At 40.7% G+C, this 9,254-nt stretch overlaps 1 protein-coding gene across 1 annotated transcript in view; it reads right to left on the bottom strand.

The window, feature by feature from the left end:
* The window catches only part of prdx4 (peroxiredoxin 4), a 204,767-nt gene that overhangs the window by 56,741 nt on the left and 138,772 nt on the right, over positions 1-9,254 (bottom strand). The gene's annotated exons all lie outside the window — the stretch shown is intronic.

Here is a 9,254-nt window from a genome sequence, read left to right as displayed (position 1 = left end):
CGCGGCCAAATATACATGTAATATTGTGACATGAACAAGTTTGAGCACCACTGACATTGGATAGAAACTTTTCAATTTCATAAAAGTGTTTCATAAAAGAGATTTGTAGAATTTCTATTTATTTTAGTTTTTATACCCGACGAAGGCCGAAACGTTGGAGTTATTTTTTTTTTAACTCTCTGAAAAAATAATATATTTCAGGAGCATTAATATGGTCGGTCTCAGTGTGTTTACCCCCTTTGGTGTTTTAAGTATTATATTATGCTTTAGCTGTTGAAAAAATAGCAGACGCTACGAGCTTGTAGGTCTGCTGTATGATTTGGAAAATCATAAAAATGTGGCACAAATCTTTGAATGGCACATTCTTTCAGAGCGATTGTTTTGACTCAAATCTATGCTTCTGTGGGTGCGGGGGGGGGGGGGGGGGGGGGGGGGGGGGGGGGGGTGGGTCCCTGGAACAACATATTTTGAGATGGGGAACCACTGACATTGAAACATGCAGGTTTTTTTCAGAAAACTGTCAGGATTTAGAAGATATATATATATTTTCTCTTCAGAATCGTCCTCAGGTCTCAGTGAGTTAAAGTGAAATTCATACTGTAATTGCCCGCCTCTGCGCGGGCCCCCCTGGCTCCCTCTTACCCTCCGAGGCCACCTGCTCCGTATAGACCCTCCCCCCCCCGCTATTTACCAAGCCTGGCAACGCGGCGGGCAATTAGACCCCCGGCGACCCCCGCACGCTAAGAGACACATAATTGCGCTAATAAAAAAATTAGGGGCCGCGGCAGTGTCGCGAATCATTATGTAAAAATACCCGCGTAATGAAGCATTAGGCCTTGATTTTATTTGGATTAAAAAACAGCTATAGGCATTCGGAGGTTAGGCTACCAAGCCCCCCCAACCCCCCCCCCCCCCCCCGCCGTGGGCTTAAAAGAGAGAATTCTATATCTCGGGCGTGTTCTGTTTGTGCAGGTTTTTGTTGTTTGTTGTTGTTTGTTTTAAAAGTCGGATCACCGGGTGGGACTGAGTGCTTCTAGGAATGCAAAAAGATTCAAAGAATACCCTGGGATATATAGTTCTATTTTAGCAGATTAATTGATTGATTGAAATATTTAACAATATTTAAAATATGAAACAGTTTGCAGAATTACAGTACATTTCAAGCACAAACTCAATACAAAGACTGCTAACTGTGAGTGGACGACCCCAATTAAGCATTACACTTGTTTACAACAGGGTCCACCATGTTCAATTCATCAAATTGTCAAGACTTGTATCTTAACAATTTAATCGCATGAACCCATGAAACTAAATAAGTACATTTACTGTACTTATATTAACTACAATTCAGAGCAAATGGCCATTGCTGACCAGTGTTGGGCAATACACTTATTACATATTACTCCTTAAAAAAGTAATAATATTACTTGGAATCAAGAGTAATACATTACATATTATATTAGCCTACTTTTTACTTCTACTCCACTACATCTCGGATCCAAATATTGTACTTTTACTCCACTATACATTCATTTGAAAACTACATTTATACTTTGTCGATTGTGATTATTATTACAAAACATGCATTAACCACTTCAGAAAAATACATTTCGGCTCCTGTAGATCTGCTATTTTCTAATGCTTTTTAATTTATACATTTGAAAAGTTTAAATTAAACATTGGGCATAATGAGCATTTGTATAGCCTTGCCCTAATGTTTTAAATGTTCCCGTTCTATTAATTAATGGTGTGTTGTTTCTTCTGCTTTTCATTTGATGTACTTTGAGATTCTGACCAATATAAAGTGCATTATAAATAAAACATTATCATTATTATTATTATTATTAGTCATTTTACTTTTGGTACTTTAAATACATATTGATGCAAATACTTCTTTTAGTATTTCTATATTGCAGTATTGATACTTTTACTTAAGTACAACATGCGAGTATACTTTTCCCACCACTGATGTGGGGACAAATTGGGGACCCCCTGGGGGTCTTCCTCAAGGACCCCCTGGGGGCCCCTCAAGGACCCCCTGAAGGACCCCTGGGGACCCCCTGAATTAGTATGACATGAGAGATGAGGCGGTTAGCACAGTGGAAATGATTGACGTCTGCAAACAAACGGTGTCGATTTCGTCGACTAAAACTATGACGGAAAATGTTTCGTCGACTACCATTTTTTCACTGACGGAAAAGTCACTAAATGGAAACTAAATTAAAACTAATGCTATGATGACTAAAACTAAATATTATTGACAATTCCGTGAACAAATGAAAAGTAGACTAAAATGTTAGGAAGGGACTAGTGGACAAGATATACAGTATAAGTCATTTTACACTTGGTTACATGCTGAAAATAGCAGATCTACAAGCTCACAACAGATCGGCTATTTTCAGCAAGTGTAAAATCAGCCACTACAACGGCATCAAGGCCTGCCAAAATCCATTTCAGTCGACTAAATCAACTGTAGATTTAATCGACTAAAATCGTATGATATTTAGTCAAATTAAAATCGTATGATATTTAGTCGACTATACAATCGTATGATATTTAGTCGACTAAAACTAGACTAACACTAAAACATTCCAGGTGACTAAAATGTGACTGAAACTAAAAATGAAAACTATTCAAGCTGTCAAAATCAATCAACACTACACAAACAAATAGATTCACCTTCACTTCACACACTGTTATATTCAATGTGTTTGCAGACACACACAGAGCAGTGTCTACTCTAACCTTTCAATTCATTTGTTGTTGAACGACAACCGAGAAATATTAAAGTCTTTATAGCATAAGATGTGATTAATAGCAACAGTGTTATTAGATATACATGTAGAGATAAAGGCTTTGTGCCATGATTAGCATTTATATAGTGACACCCTCTGGGCAAACCATGTAACTGCAGTGATTTTTTTCAACAGGTCAAAGTAAATTTGGACACATTTTGAATTGCTTATTATTATATTATAAAAGCTTCTTTTTTTTTGGCGAATAGCAAAGGATCTCATACACACATCTTCCTATCGTTTGTATGATATTTATATGTTCTATCTACCTGTGGTAAGTTTAGGGCATATTATTACTTATTACTTTATTAGTAAAGTTCCCCACACTGGAAGAACTACACAGAGACCGCTGTCATAAAAAAACTCTGAACATTATGAAAGACACTTCCCACCCCGCTCACTCACTGTTTGAACTGTTGCCATCAGGCAGACGCTACAGAGTGATCAAGTCCAAGACCAACAGATTCAGTAACAGCTTCTATCCCACAGCGGTACTGTAGTTGCACTCAATGCTGCTAAAGAATGATCTGTTGCTGAGACACATTTTAGTTTTCTCTCTGCTATCTTAAAGTACAATAAGGGTTTGTTGTGCGATAACAGCTGAAATTACATGTTTGTGCATTACTAGTGCTGCTGGGGTTGTGCAATAACAAGAAGTCATGTGTGTTTTTCTTTTAGCTTGTATACAGTATGTTGTTTTGTGATATGATGCACTGATTGGTTGGCACTTGTACACGTTGCAATGACAAAATAAAGATCTATCTATCTAGTAGCTCACCTGGTGTTGAGGACAGGTTACAACGGGCTGTGTGTAGGTCAAACTGTGGTCTGGTCCGTGGTGTTGGATTTGGGCAGCGTTGGTTTCTGGAAAGAAGAACAAGAAGTAGAAAAATAAAGTTAAAAAAAGGACACTTTATAACAACACTTGAAATAGTTTAACACGTTAAACTTTACTTTATTTGTTTATTTTGACGGTATATTTATGAACATTACAAGTATAAATGCAACGCAAATACCCTGGAAATGGCAAAGATGGTATACATTTCATCCGTAGTCCTCACACAACACATACAAACAGAACAGACAGGCAGGGAAAGCACTTCAAGCACACCACCGGTACGTTACGAGACAATTAAAGCATAAACACATACCTCCAGCATACAAGAAACAAAGTACAAGGTAAAAAAGTGCATTTACCTATAGTTTAGCAGTATTTTTAAAGGGCAATGCAGAATTGTAAGTCAAGTAACTTGTGCATGAAGAAAATATTAAAACTATTGCTAGTGTAGGCCAACTCTACTGTGGAGTGTGGACCTGACACACTCATACGTGATGTAACTGACAGTCATACGTGATGTCAACCAACAGAGGTGACAAAATAAAAATAACCGAGTGGACCAACAAGATGATTGCAGATAAATGGTCTACATTTCTATAGTGCCTTTTTAGGCCACGCACGCACGCATGCACACACGCACGCACTCACGCACGCACGCACACACGCCATACAACCTGGCCAGAACATGAACCAAGACATGCAGCAAAATGTCATTGTAGCTGAGGAATTGCACCACAGCAGAGAAGTGGACATTTCCTGTGACATTTGCGGCTTTGAACATATTTACCAAACAAGAGGCTGGCAGGAAATGGCTCCACTATTCTCTCTGTTGTGTGACGTCCTTTAGTAAGTGAGTGTAGTTTGAAGACGAACTGAGATGGCTGAGGATGTGTACACCAGACCAGGCCCGACAAACAACATATATCAGACCCTAACTCGTCCTAACCCTGGGACCAGGGTACAAAGGAACACAGCACAGCATGGAGGTAAAAACATGAAAATATATACAAATTAAATTAATAAAAATGGTTATTGTGATGGAACCTATAGCTTGTGCCAGAGCAGTGATGTTTAGTGGTGTCTGGAGAAGTGGCTATACTTCAGATAGCAACAGTGCCCTAGCTGTGTAAAAATGATCTTATTACGTGCTGTATGGGTCAGTATGTGTTTGCAAAGTCACTAGACTTGTGCTGCACAAGTTGTGCTGCAAAGTCACTAGACTTGTGCTGCACAAGTTGTGCTGCAAAGTCACTAGACTTGTGCTGCACAAGTTGTGCTGCAAAGTCACTAGACTTGTGCTGCACAAGTTGTGCTGCAGTTAATGTTTGCTTCATAAATCAGTAGGGTTTATTTTAATGAAGGAATGCATCATTCTGACAGAATAGAGTAACAAATTAAATCTTTGAAGGAATACACCTTCATTTTATGGTTATTTTGTTTGTTTTAGACTCTGGCGACTCAAAGAAGAATGTCTACAGAGCTGCTGTAGGTTGTCTGGGACTGATGTGTCTTCTCCTGACGGCTGGCATCGTTGGCCTGGGCGTACACAGTGAGTGTCATTCTATAAACATATCTTTACTATATTTTGGGGCAGGCAGACTGGTGTGAGGTGTGTGGAGCTGACAGGCTGAGGAGGCAAAGGGCCGTGCTTTTACCCGCCTACATGTGCGTGTTTTGTGGACCGGACGTGGTGCAATATTGGGTGCAATATGGAATGTTAATACTTCACCGTTAATCGATCAATCACCGTTAAGAAATTAGTCGGTTAAACCTAACAGTTAATAACTAATCTAATTAATCGAAACGTCTCTGCTTTTGCATGTGATGTGACAGACAGGACAGTGCACTTTTCATTTGATTCTATTTCTCATACAAAGACTCTACACTCATACACAAATAGGTATGTGACCATTTGCGATACAGGGCCAGGCAATGGCAATTGCCTGGCCCTGTATCGCAAATGGTCACATACCTATTTGGAATATATGCCTTTTGTATTCTTTCTGTATATCAGCAAATCAAAGTGTAGATGTTTATGTTAGACATTGAAATTAGGATTCACCAAACATTTTTAAACGCTGCTCATCGACTAACCGGTTAATCAATCCATACGCTTATCAAAACGTATCAATTAACTATTAACCCATTTAGAGTGTGGAGCCGTCCTAGCTAATTTTCATTGATATCAAACGATTTTTTTTTTTTTTGGGGGGGTTGGCCTCTCCTTCTGCACCATACTTCTTGTTGTTCGTGCATGCGCGCTGCCGTTCACGGCTCAGAAAGAATGCCTCGTATCCCTATCCCTACCCACAATGCATCGTGATGCTTGCAGTTCTGCTCTTTACTCATTTGTTCATTCTCCTTCTCGCAGACAACAACCTGGTCAAACAGCTAGAGCAGTTAGAGTTACAGACCAGACGGAACCTGACTGAACAGAAAGTCACGTCTGAGACCGGGTGGGATGAATTACACACCAGATATACCAACGTGACTCAAGACAAAGACAAGCTTCAGACCAGTTTGGATGAATTGCAGACCAGATATAATGACGTGAAGAGGAGACTCTGTGGTCAGTCAGACATCACTGGTTTTATTCATCGTTATATCATGTTGTTCATCATTTGTCATTAATCTGAGCAGATTAAAGAACAGTGGCTATTGTTTATTTGTTGTTAGAATTACCTGGATGGAAGAAATCTGTCTATGGTTGTTACTACATCTCTACTGAGAGGAAAAGCTGGGAGGAGAGCAGACAATACTGCAAAGACAGACATTCAGACCTGATGGTCATGAAGACCAAAGAAGAACAGGTATTTTGTGTGTGTGTGTGTGTGTGTGTGTGTGTGTGTGTGTGGGGCAGGGGGCACAAATCTATTGTACCGTTTATACTACAGTAACGGGCTGATTTTGTGTTCAGGACTATGTTAAAGGTTTAAACCAGAGAGTGTGGCTGGGTTTGACCGACCGAGAGGAAGAAGGAAGATTCAAGTGGGTGGATGGAACACCACTCACCCAACCAACGTAAGACTAATCTTACCTTCGTTCATTTCAACAAACATTTTAAGAACATTTCCCGTATTTCCTCCTTGCTACAATTCTTTCGTATTAACCACATGAACCCTAGTATATAGTGTCACTTTTCTGAGCTTAACAGAAGAGATGTAGGAAAGGGAAAGGATAGAGCCCAGTGGAAAGTGCCATCAGTGTATGAATGTGTGTGTGAGTGAATGGGTGAATATAATGCACAATATAATGAGTGCATGCGTGTGGCTGAATGTAATCTATGTAAAGCTATATAAATGCACCATTTACCATTTAAATGTTCCCATTTTTCTCCAGGTTCTGGAACTCTGGTCAGCCTGATAACAAAGGTGGTGATGGAGAAGCAGACTGTGTTGAGTTTGTTAATTTGGCTAATCGTAGAGGATGGAGCGACAAAGCATGTAGTGTCCTTAACCAGTGGATCTGTGAGATGGTTATCTACTGAAACCATCAATAACCAGTGGATCTGTGAGATACTGTAGTTATCTACTGAAACCATCATTTTACCCATGTGTTAGTTAGCTGTGAACATTGTCGCACGCACGCACGCACGCACGCACACACACACACACACACACGCACACACACACACACACACACACACACACACACACACACACACACACACACACACACACACACACACACACACACACACACACACACACACACACACACACACACACACACACACACACACACACACACACACACACACACACACACACACACACACACACACACACACACACACACACACACACACACACACACACACACACACACACACACACACACACACACACACACACACACACACACACACACACACACACACACACACACACACACACACACACACACACACACACACACACACACACACACACACACACACACACACACAGTTCCTGTCACATAAGTCACTATATGTTGTCATTCATTGTGTGCATTTAAAGCAGCTCACATTATATGTGCTTAAGTAATCTAAAGTATCTGGAGTTAGATGTAACTGAAATAAAGACTTAAAGACTGGACCATTTTGTGCAGTGAAATTCTTTCAAGCGAATGCTGTCAAATAGGCTCATGGAATTAGAAATGTTTTGAACTTCAGAGAGAGAGAGAGAGAGAGAGAGAGAGAGAGAGAGAGAGAGCAAAGCTGCTGGCTTGGGTCATTGGCTGCACCAGTTGCAAATCCTTGAGTTGCATTGGTGTGGTTAAAACGGTTTTGTTGCAAGGAGTTGCAACTGGTGTGGTTTTGGCTTAAGAGAGACTAAGTACTGGTTCTTCAAAACACACTTTTTGCTGATGCCGTTTGCTAACCGTTTCTGTGCAAAAGCTCTTTGCTTCAGAATTGAGCTGAGCAGCACATGCACAGTGTGTCAATGGAGACCATCGAGAGTAGTACAGTGGCTGTGATCTCCTGTCACAAGCATGCTCGACTTGTAACCACGGTTGTTTGTTTTTCTGATGAAAAGATATAAAGGAATAAATGAGGAAATAACTGTCTGTACATGTGCGTGTGTTTCTCTGTAAGCCCCCGCCGCTTCCCCTCACTTGCACAGTTCATCTGCATTTTGCACACAGACATCGACCATCATGTTATGCAGGGCATCACAAAGCCCTTTTCTTTTACAAATTAACAAACTGTAAGAAAGTTGTCCTTTAGTATCAGACCATATGGGCTGCAGTGGCTCAGGGGTTCTATCAGACAACTATATATAGTGTTTTTTCTTGCCACCATCTGTCCCATTTTATTTTATACTCTTTTTATTAAACTTAGACTGTACAAGAGCTGTGTCCTGTCTACCCTGCTATACGGTTCTGAATGTTATTAAACTTAGACTGTACCAGAGCTGTGTCCTGTCTACCCTGCTATACGGTTCTGAATGTTATTAAACTTAGACTGTACCAGAGCTGTGTCCTGTCTACCCTGCTATACGGTTCTGAATGTTATTAAACTTAGACTGTACCAGAGCTGTGTCCTGTCTACCCTGCTATACGGTTCTGAATGTTATTAAACTTAGACTGTACCAGAGCTGTGTCCTGTCTACCCTGCTATACGGTTCTGAATGTTATTAAACTTAGACTGTACCAGAGCTGTGTCCTGTCTACCCTGCTATACGGTTCTGAATGTTATTAAACTTAGACTGTACCAGAGCTGTGTCCTGTCTACCCTGCTATACGGTTCTGAATGTTGGAGAACGACAGAAAATTATCTACACAAACTGCCAACCTTCCACACCAAAAGCTTAAGGAAAATCCAACGAATATTCTGGCCCAAAACCATCTCCAACCAACACCTTCTTGATCTGTGTAAACAAGAAAACATGGATACCTGCATCCTTATGAGAAGGCGGTGGAAATGGATTGGGCATGTCATGCGTAGAGAACAAGGCAACATCACCAAAACTGCACTTCACTGGAACACCAGAGAGGGCAAACGCAAAAGAGGCCGACCCAAGAACACCTGGCGTAGGACAGTGGAGGGAGAGCTGAAGACCCTGCATCACACCTGGGGATCTATAAAGACGCTGCAGGCCCAGGACAGACTGAAGTGGAGATCCTTTGTTGCTGCT

This window comes from Protomyctophum bolini (genome assembly GCF_963924005.1).
Source record: "Protomyctophum bolini genome assembly, chromosome: 13".
Lineage (NCBI taxonomy): Eukaryota > Metazoa > Chordata > Actinopteri > Myctophiformes > Myctophidae > Protomyctophum > Protomyctophum bolini.
The sequence above is the reverse complement of the archived record's forward strand: the minus strand, read 5'-3'. Positions and strand labels throughout refer to the sequence as shown.